This window comes from Hippoglossus hippoglossus, chromosome 8 (assembly GCF_009819705.1).
Source record: "Hippoglossus hippoglossus isolate fHipHip1 chromosome 8, fHipHip1.pri, whole genome shotgun sequence".
In the NCBI taxonomy this organism is placed as follows: Eukaryota; Metazoa; Chordata; class Actinopteri; order Pleuronectiformes; family Pleuronectidae; genus Hippoglossus; species Hippoglossus hippoglossus.
Genome location: NC_047158.1, coordinates 15608600 through 15618407, shown reverse-complemented (window position 1 = coordinate 15618407; position 9808 = coordinate 15608600).

The window sequence follows — 9808 nt, the reverse complement described above, 5'->3', positions numbered from 1 at the left end:
TTTCAAACATGCCCTAGTTTAATTTTAATAGCATTTTTGTCACTTTAGTAGTGAATACACGTAATGATGTCTATTTGTGTCCAATCACTGGTTTTGTGTTTGTCTTGCTTCACCTATATTATCACAGTAGGGACTGGGACCAGTGAGAACAGCCTGGTACTGGTGAGTGAAGACATTTAGGGCTGGTTGTGGGTGCAGGGCATTTCCCACTTTGTCAGCAAGTGGCATAATTTGAGATACTCTGCTTTATACTGCATCAGTAAATGTACATGAAATATGTATGATACGCAGTAATGTATGAAATATTAAATATACACATTATGAGTTCCCTATATATCACGTCAAAACAATATGGTGCAGTGGGTGATAACATAGTTTGCTGCACCACTGGCTCTTAGCTACTGCTGCTATCACATTCTGACCTTTACAGTTACACAAAGAAAAGGCTGCTATACACGATACACTTATGGGAAAATAAATCTAGACTCACGATCCCTTGATATTATTGTGTTTGCACTTGAGTGACCATGAGACACAGTGAGGCAGAGAACCTTATTTTAAGTTTTAAAAAAGAGAGATTGGAGTTCAATTACCCAGAAGTTGTTTTTTTTATGAAAAAATAAAATGAGAGAGAAAACTCAACTGAGTTTCAAGTCTATTTGTCATTCCAGCCATATCTGTAAAAACACATACAGTGTATGTGCACATACAAACAGATAAAAGACGATACAACAGAGCTGCAGATAGAGAAAAGGAAATACTCAGAAAGTACTATGAAGTGCCTGAGTTAAATTATTTTTTTTTAAGTTTTAAAATATACATGACGATAGCCATATTTATGTACTATGGTTCAAAAAGTAGCTCATTTATGACTGGTCAAGTTAAAAATAAATAAATACTTATCAGCTGTGTATGTCTTGGTGAATTAAAATGTGGCAGTTATCTTTATAGATATATAATTTCTTCTAATAAATTCTAATTCTTGCATTTAGAAGTGACACAACAGCACCGCGGGCTGGTGAAGGCAGATGGATAGATTAGCTTGGTGGGAGATTTTACATTTTGTTAACATGCAGCGTTGGTTGTATGAGATCTTTGGCCGAATCTAAACCTGCAATAAGGCAGACAGAAAGCTGGCAGGGGACATTTGGGCCGGGAGAGGAAAGCAAACATCAAGCAGGCCCAGCTATTTACCGTATGGAAGACGAAATGTCAAGAGGGACATTGATCATGGCTAAAAATAGCCCTTTGCTTGATTATGTGTGCCAAATCTCAAAATGAATCTCAGAATAATGACCCCTTTGGATTAAATTGATGTAGGGTTCATTTTAAATCAAATAATTTATCTTTACTTTATTTTTAGCTTGAATAATTGAAGAAAAAATATAATACAAACACACCCAAAAAGCTAATCTTGGATTTTCTTTATACGAACAAACTTTGCATACAAGTCATTGCAAAATGACTTAGAGGAAATGTCATATCAATCCCAGTGACACAAGATGGTGAGGAAATGTACAACAGCTTTATGTAACATTCAGTTACATAAACAGAGAGATCACTCAAAACCACTCAAGAAACAGGAGTGACTTAAACAAGGCAGGGAAACCCGTGTTGAGCTGTGTGAGAGGCGACTCCAGAATGTAACAGTTTGTGAGAAGCTCAAATCTTTGACTCATTACTTCCTGTAATTTTGAAGTGTCCCTTTAAAGTCAAAGCAACAGACGTTTCCATCACGTTTTATCCCACAGTCTGACAAAATCTGAAATGATTTGTTTCAGGACGCCCACACAATAATTCCTAAAGTTGGCAGTGTCATATTTAATCTGATTATATCAAAATCATTCTGTCTGTTTGCATTGCTTGTTAATTTGCTGATACCGGGCTCATTTCGTCTGCTGCCATTGTACAAGCATGAATATGCATGAAGGACAGTTTGATACAGTAATTTCTTCTGACCGAACACTAATGCCTGTCAGTGGCGATGCTGAGGAACGATGCTGATGAGATGGGTTTAAACAGCCCCCCCCTCCACCCTCAGCACATACGGGCCTTAGGACTATATCTCTAATAATGAATATTTCATCCCAACAGATAACACAAACATTTGGCCCAAGTCGGGACATTCGACAAGCTCCAGGAGACAGCGCGCCATGGGCCCATCCAAACTTTTAAGGCTTGTTGGCACATGCACACACACACACATACCCTTACAAACAACCGCCCTTGTATCGGCGGCCCTGAGCCACCCTCGGACAGAAACCGCTTGTTTACTCAGTGATCCCATGTTGGCTTCCAGACCACAATGACCTGGGAGCAGGGCAACTTTGTGCGGCCTTGCCTGCCCCGTGGCCTCTGTCCCTGGCCGAGGATCAAGGCTGTCTGAGTTCGCTTGAAACGCAACCAGCGAGAATCAAGGACCCAAACACTGTAGGAGGATCAGAGAGAAAGAAGCTGCTGACGGTACAAACCAGATACAGATAGAAAAAACACATCTGTAACTGTGGCTGTGTCTGACAGCTCCTGAAATAACGTAGAGAAAACAATAATAGAAAACACTAATGTTATTTATTGGTGCACTGTAATATAATCTCCCAAGGAATTATATGTGTTTTAATTGTTTTTCATCCCATTCTCTGTTGGTGTTATTTTGTATTAACTATGAGGTAGGAGTAGTGCTTCAGGTGGTCAGTGCAAAACTGATTAGGCGTGGGATGATAAATATTGTGAGCAAAAGCAGAGTCAGCAGAATATATATATATTGTAGGAGTTAGCATAAGGTTTTGTTTATATTTCTCGAGAGGAAGGTGGAAGATCGATGGGCTGATGGTGCAAAGGGAACTGCAGAGCCAGCCCTGATATCGCAAACCACAAACACCTATCGACAGTAGCCCGAGGTGACCCACAGGTCACCGGGAAATATATCGATCAGACTCAAGTCTAATTGGTTGGTGTTGGGAAACCAGGAGGATGCACTGAAGAAATGGAAAACAATTCAAAATTCACCGGGCGAGAAGTCAGACATACGTTGCACCATTCACGTGTGAAACAGCTTCTAGAACCCTGTGGTTTTTACACCTGACACGCTGCAGCCTCATCATCAGGGACAGGGCTTACCTCAGCCGTCAATAGGCAATTATTCTAATGCAATTAAACACGAGTCTTCCTCTCCTCTTTCCATCAATACCGATCATTTCCTCTAATCACAGGAAACGTGTCATCGAGGTTCAGCGGGGGTGTTACTCCTGTAATTAAGCCTCAACACTCATTGTGCTTATGAAAACCACCGAGCAAACAGGCCACTCGCCTCCACTCTTTAACCTCATCCTTCCTTGGAATCATCCGGTGGTGTCTAATTATGGGCTTCCAGGATGAAAAGTCATGTCCAAACACAACATAACCCACAAGCATGAGAGCCACCGTTACACACACAAACACACACACACACACACAGGCACAGAACGGAAAAGAGAAATGTCTGCCTGTTGTTCCCTAGACAAGCTACGCTCTGTGTGTGTGTGTGTGTATGTCTGTTTTCTTTATATCTGTGTGTCTGCCATGTCTTTTTATGGCTGGATGTTTGGAAGCATGGCCAACGCCCTGCAATGACCGATGTGTCAATAAGCGAGTGGGAGCAGAGCCGTAACAGGATGTGGCCCATGAGGGGACGCAGCGGTAGGACCAGAGCCATGCCAGACTCTTGTGTAACAAAACGCCTGTTAAATCAGCCGGAGCCAAAAAGAGGAAGCGAGGGCCAGAGGGCGGCCGTGTTGCAGACATACCCTGCATGTGTAAATACTGAAAATCGGAGGATTGCCACATCATCCCACCAGCTTGGGCGTTCGGATGACCCACAACATGTCAACATGTCACGCTAACCTCGCACTGTGGGTAAAACCATCAACATGATCGCTTATCTGCCATCAACAAGAGGCAGTGCATTGAAAACAAGTGAATTTTAAAAATACTTTGTGTAACATGCTGCCCCGTATACCACTGTGCCCCTGTTGCTTTTAGAATAAGATGAGCCAATGTCTGGATTGCTGTGCAGTTAAGTTTGGTTATTTACGGCCTCTAGCGAGTTTTTTAGTTTCAGTAACTGCTATCAGTTAAAGACTTGATACTTATTTTTCTTGTGAAGATTCATGGTCTCCAGAGGATGACTCTTGCTGTTCTTTTTACCCTCTAACCTTTTTTTCAGACCACCAAGCCAAAGTTTCCACTCGTACACAATGAACATCGAAATGTAATGTTCATAATATCATGGAATTAGATCTGCATTCCTTTAGCACCAGCTTCAGGACCAATTTTACCTTTTGTCTCCACTACTGGTTTTGAGAATAGTAAAAAACATCAGCCTCTCGTGTACTTTGTACAAATTTTAGAGTTGAATAGATGTTGTCTTGATTTCCCTCAGCTTTCTTGTTTGTGGATTCCAACAACTTAACTGCCCACCAGACTAATTTAATTGAAGTATTTTTTGATCTGATAAACTGTTGTCAAACCGTAAATACATTTTATGATGCGATAGCATTGTGGTTGAGGTTTTGGTTAAAACCAGTGCTCAGAGCAGGGCGGGGACTTACATCATCATGGTTAGAATAATAACAGCTTTAGTGAAGGTTAGGAAATGAATGTGATCGTGTTTAACTGTTGGTCTCCTTCAGTGTTTTGTTGACCCTCCCATCCAACCCAACCATTTGCTCTTTGTTTTTCTTTCAGTCTCTCGGATTTTGTTCTTTCTGAGAAGGTTTGGAGACGACAGTAAAAAAGGAAGTGTAGTATTCTAGTCGTCCCCCCCCCCTGTCTCTGCCAACTTATGTATGGGACCCCATTGGCCCATTATTAGACCATGCCAACAATCTTTGGAAGTGCACACTGGATACTGCACTGGTCCAGTAATTACCCGTATCCTGCACAGAAATTGATTTGGCATCGATTTGCGTATATTTGTAATTGGGAGCAATTCATCATTATACTTAATGCGCTGGATTTCATTACCACGGCGTCCAGAACCAAGGCAGCGCTGTGACTCCGAGACTTTTGTACGGCCAGCTGAAGGCAATATCCAAAACATGCATTATTGGAAGTGACACCTCACTAACAATATCATCATTATTCACTCACGCACATTACTTTTGTTTGGTTGAGCAGTGATCCAGCTTCAGCCCTGCTGGAGGAGATACAGCCCAGTCTGACATGCAGAGAGCTAATATGACAGCATATTACCACTGCAGCCCAGCTTACCAATAACCTTGCTGAAATATAAGATTCTGCTCTGCTACAGTGAGTGGTCACAGGCCTGTCCTCTCCCACTGCGAGGGCAGTGCTGTCATACCTTCGGACAAGGTGTTAAATTTAACCTTCCGAGCCACTGGATCTGATCTCCAGCAACTGTTATTTTCATGTTAACAATATGTGAAAAGGGGAGGCTGGAGGTGGAATGATAATAAATTTCTCTCTCCAGTTCTCTCCACTGCAAAGTCATTAAACTTAAGTCCCTGTGCTAAGTTCAATGACCAATAAGTCAAACGGAAATTGAAAACACAAACCACGCAGTTAAGGGCACAAGATGTCTGTTCTGGCTAGACTCACCAACCCTTTGTTGTGCGGGACCACGACTACGCATACATGCATGTTTGCACCTACACACTCGTACGATAAGACATGTAAGAGTAGGGAAACAGAGAGGATTTAATCTGACCCAAGATAGATTGACAGTGGCCTCTCCCTTCCCACCACATTAAAGAACAAATGCTGCATTTTCTAACCAATTAGCAGACACATGGTCGACTCCAGGAAAAGAGCCCATGCCTTCGTTGGTAATTAGTCAGATATTACGCCCCAACAATGAGAGCTCAAGATGTTGAGCCACGACACTCCACCATCAACAGATTGTCTGAAACAGTCATCTCTGAAATTCGTGGGAGGTGTGCTGAATGTTTGATTCTAACAATCAGTGTGGTGCCAGTCTGCAGACAGAACTGTTGTGCAGTTGCTCTTACACGGTTTCTCTCTTTGCTCAATATCTAATCTACAACTGCAACACCAATTCAACAACTTTACATCATCAGGACAGGGTTAATTAAGTACTGGTGTCCGTGGTGGATGGCAGGAGGACAAAGGTTTGCATTTGTGCAGCCAGTAAAAGGTTTGTAAGGGGATAGGCAAATTAATAGAAAAAGAGAAACAAAATGTGGATTATCATGTATGTATTTGCATCTAAAATGACACAATTATCCTGATCCATCATCCTTGAGCTCATCTAATATTGATAGTTACCTCGGAGTAAAGTGAAAAAGACGGACATCTATCATGTGGCCTTTGATCGTGGTGCGAAGTGGGACCTTGGGTGACAACAAGATGTCAACTACTTTGTCAGTGGATGATGGACCACCAGAGAACTGTCATGATAGATGGGCCGCAGTTGCTGCTATAACGCTGTCATGTGTCTTTTAGGAAAAGTCCTACACACATGTGGTCGCACACAACGCGCACACAGCCATCCCTCCTGTGCCAAGGTCAGACCCTATCCCCTAATTTAAAATCCCCGAGCTCAGTTTTACTCTTTGAGTCTCTGAGATAAAGAGATCAACACAGCGGGACCACTGCACTGCTGTGCATGACGCCAGCAGACTCATTATTCTAATTCTGTGTCATGCTGTGATTGGCAGAGGGTCCCAATGACAGACTAATGCAGTCCATGTGCCAGAGTGATGCTTTATATTAAATTCCTTTTACACATCAAAAAGCTTGTAGCAGGTGTTCAGCACATTCCATTTGACACTGGTGGGCGGTAACTGAAACAGAAAGCATTGTAATCGTGTCTAATTTAAAGTCGCGAGTTTAAAGTTCGGCCACTAGGGGTCTCTCAATCAAAACAGTAACAAAAGACTAAGTGTGATGATGTCGTGAAGCAGCGTGGGATCTTGGGAGTTGTTGTCTTCGCCACCAAGATTAATGAAAGTCTACCAGACGTGACCTGGGTGCAAATCATATTCATGCAGCAAACGACAATTAATAATTGTGATCCATTACGAGTGATCTATACAAACAGTGGAAAGAAATAACAGCCAACTGGCTAACTAGCTAGCCGTGAATGTTTCCTTCATCATACGTTATTTATCTCGAACGTTACAGCAGAAACATCAAAGCCACTGGTAAAGCGATATGACGCAATTAAAATGAAACATCCAATTACCTTGAATAAAACTGTGGATTTCTCTGAGTTTGAACATTGATGGAAACATTTATAATCTAAGTACACAAGTTAACAATATATATATATACATAACGCAGGTCTAGATGTTTTTAGACATTTTAATAAATAAATTGTTACATATTATATCGTTGTACCAAACACCCACACTGTGGGTGATTTGAGTTTGCAGCACAAAGGAAAATAAGTTGTTTTAAGGACAAAGGAAAGTGTGGGTCTGAGCAAAAGCAAATTCACTGAGTTAGTAGGTGGACTTTTTTCAGCTCAAAGTACAGAGACACCTACAGTCGATGATGGATTCTCTGTCCCTCACATGCCCCCAAAGAAGTTCAGTTTCAGCATGTACTCGGTCAAGTGAGTAACTTTTACTCACCACCCTCCCTCACGATCGTTCTCTCTCTCTCTCTCTCTCTCTCTCTCTCCGTCTCTGTCACTAGTTCAGACTCACACAGCCACACACTCCTTTCTTTTAACACGCCGACACGGCTACATGACAAGCCATTTGTCAAAACATCTTTTTTTTTATTATTACTTTTACTCGGTCACATTATTCCCCAATTAACTTCTATACTTATGACATTTACGCAGCCATTTATCCCTCAGTTTGAAACGAGCTGCTAACAAATCATCAGGCTCATAAAAGGGCCGAACCATTGCTTGATGTGATTGAGCTCATGAAACACTGTGGTAAAAACACACACACAGACATATGTATGTTTGTGTATGGGGAGCAGTAATGTAATAATTCTTGTATTAATTAGACTCAGAAATGAGTTTCGTCAGCTCAGTGATTATATAAGCTTGATTCATGCAGACTGTAATTTGCCATTAGCGAGGTCTGGAAGCTCAGGCTGAACTTTGCAGCGTCTGTTTTTAACCTGAGGAGCAGACGAGCCCTCGGGTCAAACAATCAGACACAAAGACAGACACTGAAATATTTGTCAGCGGATCCCAATGGGCCAAACCAGACCAGAGTATATTTGTTGCTTTATTTATCCTTAGTGTTTGCTCATCTGTTTATCTCTCTCCTCCCTTCCCATCTTGCTCTAAACACAAAGTGAATCATTCTTTAATACAGCACACTGGTGCGGCTATGAAATGCACAATGACTTATAAGGTCCCCATGAGCTGAACTACTTCATCATTCGTCACCGTTCTTTCTTTCGGTCAAAGGTTTCCAGACGCTCGCAAAAAATTGATGCAGAGAAATTACCCTGGGAACAATTTTAAACCGAGAATTGTGGTCAACATAACCTTAAAGCACTAGGAAATCATTATTTTTTTAAGAGATGAGATTAAAAAATATAAAATTATTCGCCGAAAACTAGGTTACATAAAAAACTAAACCAATTTGTTGCTCATTTTATTTTAAATCATTTATTATTTTTATATGATAAACACACAGGACTGTTTGTTTTTATGTGTTTTTTTAGGTATATTCTTATATCTGTCATATAGGGAATTATTTCTGTCGTCAACATGTATTTTTCACTTTCGCTACATTAGTTTACCTTTGGAGACTTGTTAACATGGTCATTTGTTCCATATTGAATATAATCATCATTATTGAGCTTCATGACTTGACATGATTTCTGCAACAAAGCATCGGGAAAAAAAGCTGTTTACACTGGATGTAAAAAGATCGACATGGTGTTTTTTCATTTTTCTCCTTGTGTTTTATAAAATGCCCCAAAAAATTCAAGGCCAATTCTCGAGTTAACATTTCTCGTCGTGAATTCAAATCAAAGGAGACACGTCATTTTTTCGGCTTTCTTCAGGTACTTTGGACAAAATGGATGCATATTACTTTTTTGTTGTCTTTCTTCAAATTATAATTCCACATTAATTTAGATGAAAATGACATCTGATCTGAATCATGTCTCTTTCCACAGGTGCTCTTGTTTGATTTGCTGCAGAGAGCATAAATTACATAGTTTCAGTAGCAATTTGCAAAAAATTGGTGATAAAAAACGTACTTACTTTTTTTAAACATTATTTTAGTTCACTGGTAGAATCTGCGGTTTGAGGAGTTTCTTTTAGTTAACAATTACAAATAACAGCTGCCATGTGCCAAAACCTCTTACAGACTCAGACGGCTTCCATAATAAAATGTCTCATATGTGGTTAACCTTTTATTGTCTCTTTAGGAACTGAAGCAAATTATGTAATTATGCAATACCTTTTTTTAATATCAGTGGATTCGAACGTGTCTGTGCGTGCCAGTTTGTTTTTGTTCGGAGCGGGCGATGATTCGAGACAGCAGGCTTGCCTTTGGGAGAACTATTTGTTTGCTTGTTAGCTTTAAGATCCTGTTTAATTTAGATGCACAAATCTGGCAGTGGCATGAACTCCAACTCAGTCCCTCTGGGAATCCGGGCAGAAGCCAAGTGAAGCTCTTCCAATCAAGCCCACTTGCTGAGCCTTGTATATCACACAAACCAATGGAATGTGCATCATTTGTTCATTTTATTGCTTTGTGCAATTCCCCTGAGCTGAAAACATTTCTCTCGCTCGCCATCTATTCCCGTCTGCTTTGTGACAACGCGGTTAAAGAGTGCGCATTTGCGTATTTTCATCTGGGAGTCAAAA